Source organism: Pezoporus wallicus, unplaced genomic scaffold (genome assembly GCF_028554395.1).
Source record: "Pezoporus wallicus isolate ANWC-B61680 ecotype Strahan unplaced genomic scaffold, APGP_CSIRO_Pwel_v1 contig_5104, whole genome shotgun sequence".
NCBI classification, from domain to species: Eukaryota; Metazoa; Chordata; class Aves; order Psittaciformes; family Psittacidae; genus Pezoporus; species Pezoporus wallicus.
In genome coordinates this window covers 584,263-602,658 of record NW_026637335.1, presented here as the reverse complement: position 1 = coordinate 602,658, position 18,396 = coordinate 584,263, and the positions used below count along the sequence as shown (strand labels likewise).

At 45.1% G+C, this 18,396-nt stretch overlaps 1 long non-coding RNA gene across 2 annotated transcripts; it reads left to right on the top strand.

The window, feature by feature from the left end:
* The first annotated feature begins 8,005 nt into the window (after positions 1-8,005).
* Positions 8,006-13,200, top strand: LOC130596784 (uncharacterized). 2 transcript variants are annotated; one of them, XR_008971611.1, is made up of 3 exons: positions 8,006-8,212; positions 12,681-12,805; positions 12,985-13,200. It is a non-coding gene; the product is annotated as an uncharacterized LOC130596784 (long non-coding RNA). The 2 variants fall into 2 exon arrangements; XR_008971610.1 differs by lacking the exon at positions 8,006-8,212 and adding an exon at positions 8,229-8,291.
* The last annotated feature ends 5,196 nt before the right edge of the window (positions 13,201-18,396 follow it).

Below are 18,396 nucleotides of genomic sequence, written 5' to 3'. Positions count from 1 at the left end.
TGTGGGAAGAGGCACCTCACCCTGGTCATCTGCTAACTCAGCATGAGGGGGAAAAGACAAAATGAAACAGGAGGGAGAAAGGGCAAAAGTTGAGATGACAATTTCAAAGGCAAGACGGAATAAAAAGAAAGAAGGAATGCAAAGAAAATCAGAGAAGCACCTTCAGAGTCAGGAAATCCACCAGGCTGGGAAGCCAGACATAGCTTGACATGCAAGTGCAGGAATCACTGAGCTCTGGGTGGCAAGAAAAGGCAGCACAGCGGCAGCCGGCAGCCAGGGGTTGCGGTTTGGTCTAGCATGGCAAGGTGCCACTAAATCCCAGGCAAGTTCTCCAGAGGCTTTTAGCTCGCGCTTCTCCTTCTGCAAACCTGGAACAATACTTGCAGGAGGTGCTGCCATGCTGACAAGGCGCCATGGGCTCCTCGGAGCAACATCGCTGCAGTCCTGTAAAGCAGCTTCCCAAAGGAGGAGATGGACATCTCCAAAGGATTCATTATTGAGAAAAGCTTTGATTCAAGAGGATTTATGGGAAATAAAAGAACAATAGTATTTTTAATGGAACCATGTATTAAAAAAACAATAAGATTATTAACATAATAAAATTATGTTAATAATTTTCTACCTGAGTACAACCCAAATGTTTAGAATGCGGTTTTGGTAGTTAAAATACATGAATGCCCAATAAAAAAAAAAAGTTCTGAACAACTTTAAAACTGAGAATTTAAAAAATAGGGGGTTTGTTTGTTTTTCTTAAAAAAACCCACAGTTAAAACCCATTCTGAAGTAGGATAACTTTGCTTTTCGTTATGTAAGCACATTGCTGAAGTACTACAGAGCATGGAGAGCGGTGAGCATCTTAAAGTCATTCTTCTAAGTCATTCTTAGCAAGTGGATCTAGTTAGAAGAGGAACTCTGCACTTGATCAACTATGTCACCTTTAAGAGTAAGACCCCTGTTTTCAAGCCTGCCTATTTGGTCTCACGTTAATGGCCACCAGTGCAGGAGCTCAGACTCCAGGCATCTTTCTGAGATTCCAGCATTAACAGCTAGGCTTTCACTGCCAGAGAGCTGTACCCCAGAGGAACAGATGGAGAGGGTCAGACCAACATCTGCTGAGCCCTGGAATGTCCCCTCCTGGGCCCAGGGAGGAATACAAGGAGGGGGACTACTACATGAGGCTTCTCCCACATCAAACTCCTCTTCCAGACCCTCTGCTCCAAAACTCCTTTCTCCTCCCTGGAGCTCACCTAAATTTCACCATACAGAATTATCCTATGATAAGGTTATTTACAATTTAAGAACGTGCTTAATGACAAGTCATCTCATTTTACTAAATTTGGGCATTCTGGTTTCACTTTATGCCTCCCATCACATTGACTTTATGAGGGACCTTGTCAAAAACCTTTGGAAAAAATTAACAACACTTCACAGTTATTCTTTCCTCAATTAGGGATTTGTCTAATTATACCAACATCACCATAACAAAGCGAGGATCTGATTGAAATCAATGGAAAAGTCTTTGTGAAATCTCTTCTGCAAAGCAGGAGCAGGTCAGACCATGGCTTTGTTTCCACAAACAGGGCTTTTATACAGGTACTTTCGTATTCCAAATGGAAAATACAGTGGGGAAAAGTGTGGGGGAAGTCATTTTTCAGCTGCACAGCGTGCAAGAGGGGTTATCTCCTCCTGGAGACTCATTTTACTGCTTGAGTCAAAGCCCCTTTATACGTATCTTATAAAGGAATTGATTGGTATTTAATTAACCTACACTTTATGCCATAGTCAATCTTTAATTAAACGCATCCTTAAGCATAGAATTTAGAACGTTACTCAAACGACTTTAAGTGCAGAAAGCAGTTTTATGTTTTCCTCATAAACGAGAAATACGGAATGAAGTAAATAGCTGCTTGAAAGGAGCCTCCTCAGTCAAGCACAAAACTTCTTGCAGGGAGCCATCCACCTGCAGAAGGAGGCATCCAAACCTTTCCTTTTGAGTAGGGAGATTTATGGAGGGCGAACCTAAAGCAGTAGCAAGGCTTTGAAGGAAGGAGACCCTTCAGATCCCATGAGCTCTTTAAAGCCTCATGCAGTCTTTGAAAAACAAACTCCAGAAATAAAGAAAAAAGGTATTAAGAAAACCTTTCTAATGTAAACTGCAGTGATTCATTTTAATATCTTAAGTACCTAAATACTGTTTAAATAAGAACACCTACCAATGAAAAGAACATCTTCATTACTTGATAATTTGCAACAGAAGCCTCTTTCCACACAAGCCAGCATCTGCTTTCTCTGCAAAATTTGGAGCCTTCTTATACAAAAGTGCTGAACATGACCAAGTTTAAAGTCAGCTTGTATTCCTTGTAATACTCATCTTTACATTAACTTTACTCTCTAGATACATGGAAGCATGGAAGCATCATTTTTTGCTATAAATGTAAACATGCAGCTACTTGTCCGCACTTTTACCTTCTGAACCTCAGTCCATCCCTCAGTGTGGCTTAGCTCTCATTCAGCGGCAGTGCTGTGCAGAAAATCAGATATCCACCTCCAGCCCCATTGGGTCCTACTCTGAGCATCACGCTGAGCGCCTCCGCTGCAGGCAGGAGAAAGCGGCTCAGATCTTCAAAGCTTGAGAACATCACATGCCATAGAGGGCAGGCAAGTGCAGGGACCTGCTCAGCATCTCCTTGGCAAGCTTGGGAGACTCCTGCATGCAATACAGTCTCCTCTTGTGATGGACTCTAGTTTCCTTTGAACGTTACAGGAAGATGACACCCATATGCTTTGACTCTAAGGTGATACCAGGAGTAGCAGCAGTCTGGCAGCTCTCAGGGCTGTATCACAAACCTCCCGTGTTGGCTTGGTTCTCCGAAAGCTCCCATTCTCACTCTGCTGGGAGGAATACCCTTCCCATTGAAGGCCAGAAGCCCCAGCTAGCCCAGGCTGTGAAGCCACCACACTCCCAACAGGGAAAGCCACCTTACGCTGGAGCAGAGCCTGAGCTTCTTCCTGGGGAGGAGCTGCTGACACATTTGGCAGAGGCCTTGAAGAAAGAGCCCTCACCTCAGTGCCAGCATGTACAGGAGGAAAGTGGAGCTGCTGGAGCTCCTCTATCCTGTCATCCTCCTTCCCTGCCCAGAACCTGATCTTTCCCTGCAAGAGCCTGCTGACTCCTGTAGGCAGAGGTTCAGATGCTGGTGGGCTCAGGTGTATTGGTGCATACACTTTCTACCTCCAATATTTTTTAAACTTGATCAATTTGTCCTTATTAAAAAGATACAAGTTTGTGAGCAGAATAACCCTGTTTCCTCCCCAAAACAATGATTCTGTAGTTATTACAGCTAAATGCCTGTGACTGAATATTTTTACATTTATAATGTGCTGGCTACCCATGAACAACAAAGCATGGCAGGCTGCTGCAAGCTATGGATGTAGGCAAACCTGGGGCACAAGAAGCTTCAGAAAGAGCTCCCATGTCTGCTCAGGGTCCTGACCCCAGTAGCCCTCATAGCTTCTTCCCTATCCTGCAGGGACTATGAAGGCGGCCCTTTGTGCTCAACCCTTTGTAGCTGAGGGAGATGCTCATCCCAGAGCATCCCATCACCTGACCATGATAGGGCTCAAGCTGCCTGAGGAATAAAGTGATGAAGATGATCTGGAAAATTCATTCTGTGTGTGAAAACAATGGTAATCAATTTTAATAAGTTTTGAACAAGAGATCAAATGAATGATTTACAGACTTGGGCAAGCAGACAGGGACACAAAAGGAATAAAAAAAAATACAGGAAAAGCCATTATCTAAATCTATGTTGTTAATAAAATTTACAGTTATTCAGATGCAGTCATTTTCCAAATCTCGTTTACTTTTCAGCATGAATGTTGCTCATTGCACTGTACAATGAAAATAAATGAGCTAATCTGCTCTGCAATGCAGCAATGGGGTCCAAGGTTTCAAGGATTATCATTTAAATATTTCTTCCTCTACAGCTTTTGTTTTGTGAATCACCTCTTACAATAAATTACATGTAGAGGCAAATGTTTGCAGCTATATCTGGGTTACATATGACCACCTGATTTAGGGAGTTTGACATCAGAAGAAAGGTTGCCACTAGCAAATATGTATGCAAGTGTATGCTTGTGCGTCTGACCTGCATCAGTCAGGCCAAGCCCACCCAAAGCTGATGCTGCAAACACTTTCCCGGTGCAGCTGGGAGAGGGGAGGAAGGGGTTATGGCAGGAGGCAGCTGGGAGGTTTTGGTCACATCCAGCTGCTCCCCAGCCCTTTGGGGAACCCAGCCAGGCCATTCATTCCCCAAGAGGTTCATCAGTTCAGTGCATCACAGCACTGCCAAAGAGAAGTGTTAACTTTCTACACAACTTAAGCAAGCAAAACCACTACTGCCACCACCACACACCCCCCTAAAACAACCCCACTCAACCACCAGTGCTGAGGAATCATGATTTAAAAAGATGGAAGAGATTTATTACAGTGTCATAACCAATCACTGGATCACTGCTGGTAACCAGATCTATTTAGGCTTAAAACATCACTTCAAAATGAAGTTTCGTGTTATTTTCAGTTTAAAAAAGTATCAAAGAAAGCATGTCTATTTCTTTTCCTTGAAGTTTTTCTCCATATCTGGAGAATACAATAATTTGCCACCTTTAATGCAAGTAGCTCATTCAACCTAAAAGTTTCCCACACCTGAAGCAAAGATGCAATAAAAGCTGCATGAGGTACCTGCCTGTAGAGCAATACAGCTGCTGGCACAGGGCTCCCTGGTCAGCACTCACTGGGTCCAACATGGACCATGACTCATACAGGTCTTAAAGCCCTGTTCACTTAGAGAATGCCCAGGAACTGGCTAGAGTAGATCCATAAAAAGCCAGAAAAGTATGATGTCATAAACCCAGTGCTTTCTAATTTAATGATGCAATAACATGGCATGGGCCAATTATGCTGCTCTCAGCAGAAAGAAACAGCAAGAAAAATCTCTATCGGAGATCCCGGTCTTCTGCTTTAGTCTAAGAAACACCAAAGATGCATTTTCAGGTCTATAACACAAGTGACGCTAAGTGCAAGACAATATATTTCAACAGATATACAGAAATAACTCTTTCTGGTGGCGTATCTGACACTGAACATATACACTGTCCTAAAGAGAAATGTCTCAATCGATCCAAAATTCTTTTTTGATTATTAATGAAAAAAAACATGAGAATGGGGCAAAGGGGCAGGCGATTGTTCTGGAAATCCTGAAGGCCACCAAAGGTGATGAAGGAGCCAAGTGAGACATAGCTGATTGATTGCCTGCAGACCTACATCCCACCCTGATGGCCTGGAGCTGTAGGAGGATGGCCATTTCCACCATATCCAACACACAGACTCAGGGTGCTGCTGAATTTCACCCCCTACCAACAAGCAACTAAGGTTTTGATCCATGAGTCTTGTTAGGTTCATCATCATCTCAGACATATTTAATGCCTCTGCTTTTGTCATTGTAGTAAACATTTTGCAACTGTCAAATACCCGATCACTAAGGGTGAACAAAGACCCATTAAATTGTCTTGAGGTGCATACCTCAGCAGTCACCATCCTCTTTAAAAGAGCTTACAAAGCACCTCCTAGACACCATTCTGGTCCCATAATATACATCCATTTCTGGATATGCTTTGCAATTTTCTCGGTATGACAGCAGAAAAATAACTACTTAAATTTTAAACTCACAATGGCTCAAATTTCAATATTTTACCTTCCTCCACAATAGAATTTTTTTCTCCACCCAAAATCAAAGGTCTGTCAAAGTAACAAAACAGAAGACTAGGAAATGAAAGCAGGAGTTCTGGAAAACATCAGTAAGAGCAACAATGCACACAAACATTCAGTGCATGTTGGTGGGGTGTTCTTTGCTGGTGAGGAAATATGACTTGCTGAGTGCAATAGGCTCACAGGCTGAGCAGCAACAGCAGGAACATCAGCTTTACCCTGCTCTGTTTCACTGCTGCTCTCTCACAGGAGCAACACCCACTGGGAAATCCCGATCAGGCACCATTCAGTGTGAATAAATGGAATGATCTGCCTTTGTGAAGGATACTGTCATACTATGGGTGTCAGATGCTAACCATATATGATTTTGTACAAGGTACATATGATCTGGATACAACCCTTGACAAACAGTTTGGGTAATCTCATCCAGCTTGATATCTTTTTGGAGGACGTGGTGCCTACCTGTGTGGATTAGAGCTACTTGACCACAGAAGCTCCAATTTGTGCTTAGCATGTGGACAAAAGCTTAGTAAGGCAAAATATCAAAAGAAGTAAGGTAAAGATTTTGAAAGAAGATACAGGTGAGAGGCACTTGTCAAGGAAGCCTCACTGGTGTTGAATCTTCCCTCCTTGATGCCTACTCCCATGGAAGAGACAGCTCCCAGGTTTCCATACACAATAACCACTTCACGGTGTTCAGTATTCTACTCTACAAATAACATTAGTCTTAATAACAGTTTCAGAAAACATTGTTTTCCTTTACTTCTATGATTTGCATGCAAGGAAGCAGAAGCTGCTCATTTTTTCCCCCATCTACTATTAATTTCAACCTGCTAACATGTACTAAGGGGAAGATCGCTTTTTCCTCGCAAAAGACAACTCAACACTTCTTGATACCCAAGCACTGAGGCGGTGTCTTCTGTAGCTGTCCCTTCCAGAGACAAGTACATGCAACCAGGCAGGAGCCTTTGAATGAGCACCCCACTCTGTTCACACCACATCCTATTTTAAGCACCGTGAAGATGGCTCAACTAATTTTCCTCTGAATGCTGCCTTATGTAGATGTCCGAGAGTCACTGCACAGGTTTTGAATTATTATTTACCAGCTTGCTAATATCAATGTGATGATTTAGGAGGAATTAACATTACACAAGTAAATGAGGTTCTAGCCTCCAAACCCAAGCAAGGCAATTTCTAACTAGGCCTAGTCATTTCTGAAACAACAACAACAAAATCACATTATCCCACACAGAAAAGAACCTCCTCTATACGGCAGTGGATTCCCTCCATTTCATACAGATTTTCTTAAAAAGACATTTCTCAGACATCTCATGGGCAACTGTTCAACGTTTTCCCTGGCTGCAGCTTTGCATACAAATCAAATCATTCCCAGTGCACAGTACGCCTGAGCAGACCTGCTTGGTATGCCTGACAACAGAAGGATTTTAGCACTATGCCAGGACTCGTATGAATTCAACTAACACTCACCTCTCATTCATTTCTATCAATAAACCCCAAATTAATGGATAGAAAATTAAAGACTGGCATTAGATCATGATCAAGCAAGAGATGCATCTTCTCACATTGTCTGCGGTCTGTATTGATGTAATATGGATAAGTGAACTTTCAGGTTAATCTTGTGTCCCGGGTTCAGCAGCAGCAGTCATTTTTTCTCCTTCTTGGTAGCTGGTGCAGTGCTGTGGTTTTGACTTTGAGCCTGGGAACAGTGCTGATAACACCAATGTTTTTAGTTGTTGCTAAGTCATGTTTAATCTGACCAAGGACTTTGTGAGCCTCATGCTCTGCCAGGGAGGAGGGGAAGCCGGGAGGAAGCAGAGACAGGACACCTGACCCAAACTGACCAAAGAGGTATTCCATACCACAGCACATCATGTCCAGGATGTAGAACTGGGGGCAGTTACCCAAAAGGGGTAGATCACTGCTGGGGTCAGGCTGGGTATCGGTTGGCAGGTGGCGAGCAGTGGTATTCTCTTCCCTTGTTATTTCCCTTGTCATTATTATTAGTGGTAGCAGCAGCAGTTTGTGTTACACCTTAGTTACTGGACTGCTCTTATCTCAACCCATGGGAGTTACATTCTTTTGATTCTCCTCCCCATCCCTCTGGGAGCTGGGGGGGAGGAAGGGGGGAGTGAGCGAGCGCTGGGCTTAAACCACAGCATCTTGCCATATTAACAAAATGCTATACTATGGAAGAACTTATTTCAATGCAGTTTTGACTTTCAATTGCTCCACTGCTCATGAAAGACTCCCATCCCCTAATTCACAGCATTTAAATAGCTGTAATGCCACATGCAGCATTTATGGCAAACAGCAGATGCAGAAACCAGGTAGAATCCCTGGTGGAATTCCTATTCTCCTTATGATGTCATCTGCTCAGGGCAACTGTGTGATGTAAGCAAAGCAGACATCATCCACGGGAGGAGAGTAAGTGTTTGCAGAAACTGAGTGAGGAAACAGGAAGGACCAGGAAGAATGTAGTGTTGTTGAAAACATCTTCTGAAGTGTGGGTTTGAGATGTTGTCCTGCTTTAGGGAAGACAAAAAAAAAAAGGGGAAACAGGTTTGGGAAAAAACAGGAATTACTGAGTATTACAAATGACAAGCAGGAATCTTGATACTGGAAATAGATGCTACGTACTAATGTTAGCCCAAAGTTCAGTCTGTGATAACATCATTTTTTTCTTTGTGTCAAGAAGGGGGGAGGAAGGGGAGATAACCCAAAAAGAGTAATTCCTGCTTCCAGTAACTGTCTCTGCAGGAGGCAGAATCGCTGTTTTTTGATGAGTCTAGGATCCCAAGTTATCAGAAATAACCTCAAATATCCTTGTATTTTGCGCTAAATTCAGAATTTCATCTGACCAAGAACAAGGGACAATCCTTTCTCCATCAGTGGAAAAATACCTTTGGGGCTGGTGGCCACATAGAATCATAGAATAGTTAGGGTTGGAAAGGACCTTAAGATCATCTAGTTCCAACCCCCCTGCCGTGGGCAGGGACACCTTACATGCTCTGTTTGAACTGGGACCTGGGGATTTTTCTCTGCAGACTAGTGCATATCACTTCCCCAAAAATATACTTGTGTTGCTTCTAGAGAACTAATTATACGCAGAGCTCACCTCACCTGAATTCAAAATAAGAACAGGCACATTGAGTATTTTCCTTATAATATTGCAAAATCTCAGACGCTCTGGCTGACTTCCATTTTTTTCATTTCAAAAGAGAAAGAAATCTATGTGTCCTGGCAGATCCGCACTAAAATCTATCCTCGCTGTAACTCCATACTGAGGACTTTTTCCTAGGAAAGCATCTCAAAGTACAACCATTTCTTTTCAAAGCGCTGACAAACATTTCTGTGGCTCCTGACTTACAGTGGTGGAAGGTCACCGGCTCAATTCACACTGTTTGGGTCTCTTTTCCATAGACGGAAGGTCTCACTGAGCAACTCAGTTTGGAGACAATGATCCATGAAGAGACTCATGCCTTTCCTAGAAAATACAGTCTGTCTAAATCATTTAAGCAAGATAACGCCTTCTTCCTTCATGGAAAAAAGTGTCTTTCATGGCCTGTCTTATCTTTGTTATGAAATAAATAATGCCTTTCATTCGAGCTACAGCACAATGATCTCGTCCTACTAGTACTAGACATTCCCTCTCTCTGAGCCCATGTCTCCTAGCATTGGGTCACCAGCATGAATAATTGCTCTGCACAGGCCTGGCAATGGGTAGAGTGCAGGTTTTCTTGACATCTCCACAACAAACTCAGACTTCACCCCGTCTGGCTCCGTTCCCTCCCGGCGTTGGGTGAGCTTGACTCGGGAGATGCTGTGTTGTAGGGTTGTGAGCAGAGATTCGCAATGCAGTCACACACGGTCCTACAGTAAGGCCTTGGGTGACATGGTTTAGTGTGAGGTGTCCCTGCCCATGGCAGGGGGGTTGGAACTGGATGATCTTAAGGTCCTTTCCAACCCTAACTATTCTATGATTCTACAGTAAGCATTTCTGCCATTATCACTCTACTGATCTACAGTGAAGCTCTGACAAGGGACTTCAAAATACCCTCACATCTGCCCAGCATCTGGGCTGCCCTCCTGTCTGTCTGACCTGTGGCCATCTCCATGATCTGGCAAAAACTTCAGCTTCATATCCCTCCTCCAAGATTAGCTAGAAAAAGAAGCCATTTTTGGCAGAGCTAATTAAAGGGAGGATGAAAACAGTTGGTCAAAGGTAACAAATCAATAATCAAAGCTTTAAGGTCAGTTGTGATGAGCTTACATAATTCCTCGTATATTTACAATATAGCCCAGATAGGAACGCTCACACTTCTAAAGCCCCAGGTAATGTGCTAACAAAGAGGGGTGTGCAGGATCTTGGTATTCTGACATTTGAAATCTTTAAACTGAAGAGAATTTAGATGTGTCAGCCTTAGTCCAACCACAAACTCAGTACTTGCCATAGTGAATGCTACTGAATTCAGTACCCCTTTAAGACACATCATCCCTCTGGCCTTAAAGTACATCATATGCAAGTGCATCATGTGCAGTGCCAAGGCACTAAAAGAAAATGAGATTTTTTCCCAGTAAACCAGCAACCTGCATGGCATCACAGCATCCTTCAGGGCAGCCTCTTTTTAAGGGCCAGATTGCAGCCAAACAAAAACCTTCTTCCTGCCTAACCCAGACCTCCTGGATGAGCAGCTATCTCTGCTCATGTTCTCAGTTTCTACAATATACTCAGTTATTTGCTTTGTTGTCATGATATTTAGGATTAAGTTATTACATTTCCACATATTTCCCCATAGACATTTTCTTAAATAGCTTACGTTGGAATAGCAATAATCCTACAGATGGCCCAGCTGATTGTTCACCTTATTTCTTTTCACTAGGGTAGGTGTGTAAATTAGATCTCTCTTCTCCAAAGTTTTCTCGGATGAATGATTTCATTAATAAGAGAAGAAACAGAAATCGATTCAAGCATTCAAAAGGCTCCAAAGAAAAATAATTTCCAAGTAAAAATAATTAAGGAAATTTCAAAGCCCCGAGAAAAAAAAAAAGGACTTTATCTCTTTTCTATAAATCCTATCTTAAAAAAATAAGGGGGAAAAAAATACAACAGCCTAGAGAAACTTGCCAAAAATTGCAAAATTTCACAGTTAGATAAATTGATTTTCTAGTGTTTCTTTCCTGATGCCTTTTTATGATAGCTTCATCCTCTAAGCCGTTAAGAAATTCTGTTTGATGTTTCATTTTGAATTTCCCTTTCTAGTTCCATCCAAGTACTAAATTGCATACAGCTTTTTTATCTTCGCCTCTCAAACAATACTTTCCTCCCCGCGACGCTCACACCTTTGGAAAACAGTTAGCAGGGACACCTTTGTCGGACCCCTACCTTTGTTGAGCATCTCTGTTTCTGGTTCTCAAAGGTTTTGTGTCTTCTGCTGAGGAGGAATGGTGGATGTAAGGTGTAAAAACAACCCCTGCTAAGAGGTAGCTCGTTGTAGAAAAGATGATGGGATGCGTGTGTATGTGCATGCATTCCCGCACACTGAAGAAAGGGAAATTTGGAAGGAATTTGTGTTTTACTGCCCCCACTGATGAGCTGGACCTTCCTATAACAAGATCTGCAAGCAAACAGTTTTTGCTGAATGGGACCAAGTGTCACTGGCAGCAAATCATCCTATTCTTAGCTCCGGATAATTTGTAAGGACATTTGAAGGCATGTGCTAGCGCATAAATCATTCACAGTACACAATTGATTCATGCGAAATTTAAGTTAGTTCACTCTGAACTCCAAACAATTACCACTGCAGTGATTTTATAAAATGTCTCTTCCCTTGGGAAGAAAGCATCTAAATCAAGCTCAGTTTCCAGCCACAAAAATTAATGATAGGTATTCTCATCTCAACGTGCAGGAAGCTGTGCACATAAATCCCCATGTCAAGATGAGGCTCGTGTAATTTTAAGCATTACACGAGCCCCAGATTCAAAATTTAAATTAAAAGCTCACCTAAACCATAAACCCCTCTTCATTCTCACAGCCATTTTCTTTTGTTTTCACTTAAAAAAATACAAACACATTAAAATGGCCAGAAAAGCATGGGCTTATAACATCACATCTCCTTGATGTAGTGCTATTCCAGGTAGAGTTTAGTTGCACCAGTTTTAAACAGGCTAAGCTGCTGTTCATCCAGCTGGCCACGATTCAGAGGTTGTATCTGCTTCCGTGTCACTGCCTTATCTGAAGGATAAGACAAAGAGACTGGGGACTCATAGAAGAAAATAGTGTCAGAAAAAGCAATGACAGACCAGCACCGTCAGCCAGCATGGCAGGGCGACGGAGCACACCGCCTCTCAGCAGCAAGTTTCCCCTAAGCAAAGTAACCCCGAAAGGCAAAGCAAGATGAATGTGGGCACAGCCTGACCTGTCCCCAGCCAAAACACAAGGAACGAGGTGCCTTCTCCCAGGCTGCAGTTTTCTCCAGAGCCTAAACCATTAATACAGAGACCAGCAGGAAGACGCAAAGCTCCAGACTGAGCTCCACTGGGGCTCTACCCTGGGCGGTGCTATCATATATTATATGGAATAGGGTTTCCAGCAGGAGAGGGTGATGGCTTAGGTGATATTTAACCAAAAATGTCATTCTGAATTAGCAGAGTACCTTTATGTGTTGTATTTATTTACAGCACTATGCATGTATTACTTCTGTTAGCATCAGTCGTTAACAATATGCAACTTGCTGCCTGTTCAGAGCGCATTAGAAAACGATTTGTCCTGATTGACTTCAACAGCTACAAGAGAATTTTCATCATCCAATGTCCGTCATTATGTCCAGACCCGAGCGTCACATGCACGTTAAAACTTCCTTCTCCTGTGCTTGTCTCCCCTTCTAATTTTCAGATATCCAAGATTTCCATCTCCTGCAACAACCAGGGATGAATTTTGCTCTGGCGTTTCCGAAGCCAAAGCGGCCAGGGACAAAGCCCCGCTCAAAGCCATCAGCTTTACGTGCCCGTAAAGTTACTGTGAGTATTTAAAAGGGTCACTGCGCATCCCCCATTTAAAATCTATCCCAAAACACCGGTTCTCCCAGGACCACAGGGAAGGGAGCGCGTCCTCACGCCCAACACAGACGGGAGAGGTTGTTGGCCAATATGAGCAGCTTGGGGATGTTTAACAAAACCAAATTCTCTTCCTGGACCAGGATCATCCCGAGACACCAGATGGTCAAACAGCCTCCGCCACGCCAACGTTTCCATCCCAGGGGCTGCCTCGGCACACTGGTGCCAGCCACCCCCTGCAGCCACCCATGGGCAGCACGAGGTGGCCATTGGAACCAAGCCGGCAGCGTTCCCGGCCCCAGCGCAGCCGACAGCACCTGCTGGTTTTCATCACTGAGTGGAAAAAGCCATCTCCTGCTCCAGCCACCAGGATGGGCTCTGCTCCGGCCCCATGCTCAACAGCCAGTGATACCACAACCCTTCCCACAGCAGCCCTCATCACCACTCAAGCTGCTGTGAAGGGAAATCATTCGGGGGCTTTAGATAACTGGAGTGAACTGCGGAGAGCGCTGGCGTCCCCCCCAGCCTCCCCCTCCAGCCACGGCTCCTTCGCTCCGGCCACACAGCAAAGCCCATCGAGGGAAAACCATCAGCAACGCTCAGAAAACCCACCCGTGCTCCCCACGCTCTCTGCCGCAACCACCAGGGAAGGCCAAGAAGCACCAGGAGCTGGCGTCCCACCTCCCTGCCTGGAAATCATCTCGCTGAAGGATGGATTCACCGTCACCACCTTCCCTGGGTCACACCAGAGCTCCTCACCCGGAGCCGGTGGCACCACGAGAGCCGGGACTGAGCCTCTGCCAAGGGCTGCTGGGAGGGACCACCCCGAACCACCGGGCACCGATGGGGACACAGCCACGGGCAGCCGAGAGGAAGGCAGAGAGCGCAGGTCTGCACCTTGGGTAAGGCTGTGACTTAATTTGATTGGATTAATTAAAAGGTTAATTGAAGGGTTAATTAAAACTTGCCTCTTTCTCCAGGTGACCCTCGCTGATGAGGGGGACACCCAGGTACCCGCTGTGGTGCATCCCCTGGTCACCCTCCCCATGGGACAGCATCCAAGGTTACGCCAACTGCTGGCAGTGATTGAACGTTGCTCATCCACTCCTCCCCAGCACCATCCTGCAGCAAAATGTCCTATCTTGCCTATTTATACAGAGGATGGAGGAGCTGGTTTAACTGATAGATCTTCAGCTCTGGGGTTTGATGTGCCATGGGTGGGTGCAGAGTGGTCCCAGCACCACAGGAGAGGGATCCCAGCACGAGCAACGCTTCATATAAAGAAGCCAATCTGTAAAGAAGAGCTCAGGCTCATGGGTGCGCACCTACCTAAAATGTTAGTAACATCTCTTATTTTACAGCCTGAAGCCAAATAGCTCCACAAATTTCTTTAGAGTGAAACCTTCCCCACCACTCCAAGGACGGCACAGCTGGAACCATGCAGCAGCTCTTCCTCAGCATCCTGGACAAGCTACCCCACAAGAATACACTTCTGCTTCAAAGCCACTTTCTCGAGTTGCTTCATCATTTTGTCAGGAAAAACAAGGCAACTGTGTCCCAGTGGGGAACAAAACATCCCAACAATAAGGGTATTCCACGGTTCAGGGGGAAGCTTGCCTGAGTCAAGCCAAAAATCAAACTACAGAGTCAGCCCCAAGGTCTGAAACATCCAATAATAGCTTTCCCAGCAGCACCATGAGCAAATGATGCAGAGGGAGAGCTATTTGTTAAAATCAAGACAGTGAGAACTATCTGTATTTTGGGAAACGTTTCGCCAACTACAAATGAACAAATAGGCTCAGGAGCATCCCAGAGCCAACCCAACACTGGGAACTACATCAAGCAACTAGCACAGGACAAGTGCTATAATTCAATCCAACCTTGCCACAACTCCTCCACTGCAGCAAGGTGACCTGCGAAAAGCAGCAGCAGATCAGGTAGCAAATACTGGTATGAGTCACCCAACCACTACCATTCACATACTGTAAAGTTACAGTTTGGGTGTCTCATACCTGATAACTTACACCCTAAGCTAAATCACTTTTCTTAATTGCTTCTGTGTGTTAAATCACTGTTAGTTTCCCCACATCTATGAGCAACCCCTCGTTGGCCTTTTGCACAGCCTACGCCAATGACCCATCTGGATGTCTCCTCCAGAGGGAAATTATTTCCCTGCCTTTTAGGAAGAAATTAAAGGATCCTTATGATGGTTTTTGACCATTTTGCTACATTTTCCCCCAATCTCACCATAGCATCATTTTACAGACAAGCCTTGCGCCGGGGCAGCGTGCAGGGGCCTCAGGGGATGCTCATGGTGGAGCAGGGCTTAACCCCACACAGCACCAAGAGCTGGTTCCTCCCCAGCTCAGCTCTGCTGCAGCAGAGGGAAACCAGTTTGTGATTTAGCAAGTTAAATCAAAACTTCAATTGATCCATTTTGTATTTTCTTTCTCTTTACTTTCCAACAATTTAGGCCAATATTTTAATTAAATACAAAGGTCTCTCCTCATTGCAGGAAATTAATCACTTTGGGCATTTATTAGTTATTCATTTTTGTTTAAAACACATTTGATAATTCATTAAAGTACCTCAAAAATTAAATTCTTAACAGCCCCAGGTCCAAAATATATTTAAGAAAGAAAATGAAGCACAGTAATAAATAGTGAAGAGTTCTGAAATATGCATTTGGCCTGTAGCATCGCAAATGTTTATTTGCAAGAATTAATTTGAAACCAAGTTTGCACTGCCTTTGTCAGGAGCTGGCTGGGAACTTTCAGTTGTGTTACCCATCTCCAGGAGCTTGCCCTTCCGCTGGCATATTCCATCACTGACAACCATGCATTTACATTCATTCTTTCAGCTGTTTTTGAGTTTGATCGTTTTCCAGGAGGCACAGAAAATTAGGCACACTGCTAAAGGATATGTTACCCCTAAAGGATATGTTCCCACTTGGCATGGGAGAGGATACAAACAAGTATAAATGAAGGTACAAGAAATCCCATACACCAAAGAGAAGTCCCAGCCAGTGAGTTATGGCAGTTCCCCCTTGCACATGGCAGCCCTCATGGGACATGGTGACACAGGGCAGTGGCTCTCTTCATCACCCTTCAGCAAACCACATAATGCGCTTTTCTAACTCGGGGAGGCAAGCTCTTAAATGATTTTTAATCCTAAATTGCTGTCTAATTAGCAGGATTTAATGAGAGCTTTTCTATTGTGGAATTTACTCCAGATGCTGAACCCTGGAGTACCATAGAACATTAAACTGCAATAGATGCTGTAACCAAGATAGTAATGACGTGTAAAGTTGTATTTGTAAGTATACAGGTGTCCAAGTTAAGTTTGCTGAAGTAGCATTCAATAGCTTTGAAAAAGTCACTAAAAATATACACCTGATCTCTGCTTTGATCTCAAAATTCTTCTTAAAAAAAAAAAAAAGAAATCAATATTTTGTGGATTTTTAGGTTTTTGCTCTAGTTCAGAAGTTTTTAAATTTGCCTCTTGCCTGTTCCCATATCTGCAGCTTTTCTATTTAGCTGCACCAAGTTTGCCTACTAAGGAAGAGCAAGTGAAGTGCCATAGGAGGCCAGTCCCACATCCTGGTATCACCAAACATTCTACATGAGGTGTCCCTGCAGGTCCCGTACCACAGCCCACCCTGCTCTCCTCGCTGCATCACCTTCACCTTTCCCAACACTGATAACCCTGGGAAAAACTTGCCAGGGGTGCATGGACTCTGTGTTCCAAGGGCTGCCCCACAGGCTCCCTGCAGAGCCCTCCACTGCAGGCAGCTGCCTGCGCCTGCCTGTCCCTTCCTCAGTCAAGAGGAGCAGGGGGGTATTGGGCAGCAGGGGTGAAGGCATTTCAATGCATGTCTCATAGAATCATTATGGAATCACAGCCTGGTTTGAACTGGAAAGAACCTCAAAGCTCATCCAGCTCCAACCCCTGCCACGGGCAGGGACACCTTCCACTAGAGCAGCTTGCTCCAAGCCCCTGTGTCCAACCTGGCCTTGAACACTGCCAGGGATGGGGCAGCCACAGCTTCTCTGGGCACCCTGTGCCAGCGCCTCAGCACCCTCACATGGAAGAGCTTCTGCCTAGGAGGTCATCTCAACCTCCCCGCTGGCAGGTTAAAGCCATTCTCCCCCATCCTGTCCCTACAGGCTCTTGCCAAAACCTCTCCAGCTTTCTTGTTGGCCCCTTTAGGCACCAGAAGCGGCTCTAAGGTCTCACTGGGGAACGCTCTGCTGTTTTTGGGGTATGAACACCGAAGCTACCCCACAGCCAGGAGAACAGCAAGTTGTATTCAACAGCGCAGCCGCAGGAAAAAAAACACAATAAAGATAACGACGATAACAACAATAACAATGTAAATGCAATCGGATTCCAACGGCACCGTCCTCGCTCTGTGCCCTCCAGCCGTAAGCGGCCTCGGAACATCCTCACTCACACCGGGGGCAGCACTGCGGGAGCGGCCGGAGCGGGCTCGGTCGCGGAGCGCTGCCTCCCTCTCCCGGAGGCACCGGGGAGCGCAGGCTGGGAGCGGGCGGCGCAGGAGCCCGCGGGGCGGTGGGGCCGCAACCGGGGGCAGCCGCGAAGGTGCCCCTTGAGCTCCATCGGGCCAAGCACCGCCGAGACCCCGCACCGGCACCGCGGCAGGCGGCAGTGCCACCGGTACTGAGCGCGGGTGTGGGGTGCTGTGTCTCTGTACCTTACCGGTACCCATTTCTCCAGAGCAGTGAAGAACCGCATCCTTTCGGTGCATCAGCCCCCATGCTACGCCTCAGCCCTCCTCCTGTAGCTGCTCGCTCACCTGTAAAACCATCAAATTCAGCCCAAAAGAAGGAGAAGACAACACAGTACCTGCTGCTAACACCTTGCTACATGAGCAGCATCCTAAGTTAAAAACCTCCAAACAACCCTAAAGGCTCTCAGTGCACCTAGCTGCCAGATGAGCAACGCACAGTGCCGAGCCAGTGCTCCACAAACACAGTTTTAATTCCCCTCAAAGCTTTTAGAAGCAAATATAACCCTCCTAAATTAAGAAGCACGTAGCCCTTTATAGCCACGAATCCCAGCCATCTCAGCAGAGACCAGGACACAAACTGGGATGCTGACTGCCAAAAAAACCCCTGTATCTGTCCAGGAATAAAGCAATTCACACTCTTAGCCAGCATTAGTACATCAAACTTTGTTCAGATGTTGGGGACTTGGCATAGCACTATTATGGGGTGCTTTGGATGCTAGAAACCAAAAGAGCAGGCACCAAACTGGTTATGGAGTTAAGGATTTGATCGGAGGATGGAGCTGCAGAGTAACAGACCCAAGGGGGAGCTGCGAGGCAGCCCTTGCCGGAGCACTGGTGTAAACTGTCCTTAAGGAACAGCAGAACGGCGAGGGAGAAATGTGACCTGCACAGCTGGCAAAGCTTTCTTGTGTCTTTCAAGAGGCCTGCAAATAGCCCCAGCCTCTTTCTTCTTTCTTTAAGATAAATTCTCCAGAAGCTCTGGGGGAGAAACTGAAACAAAAATTAATACAAATACAGTTAAATC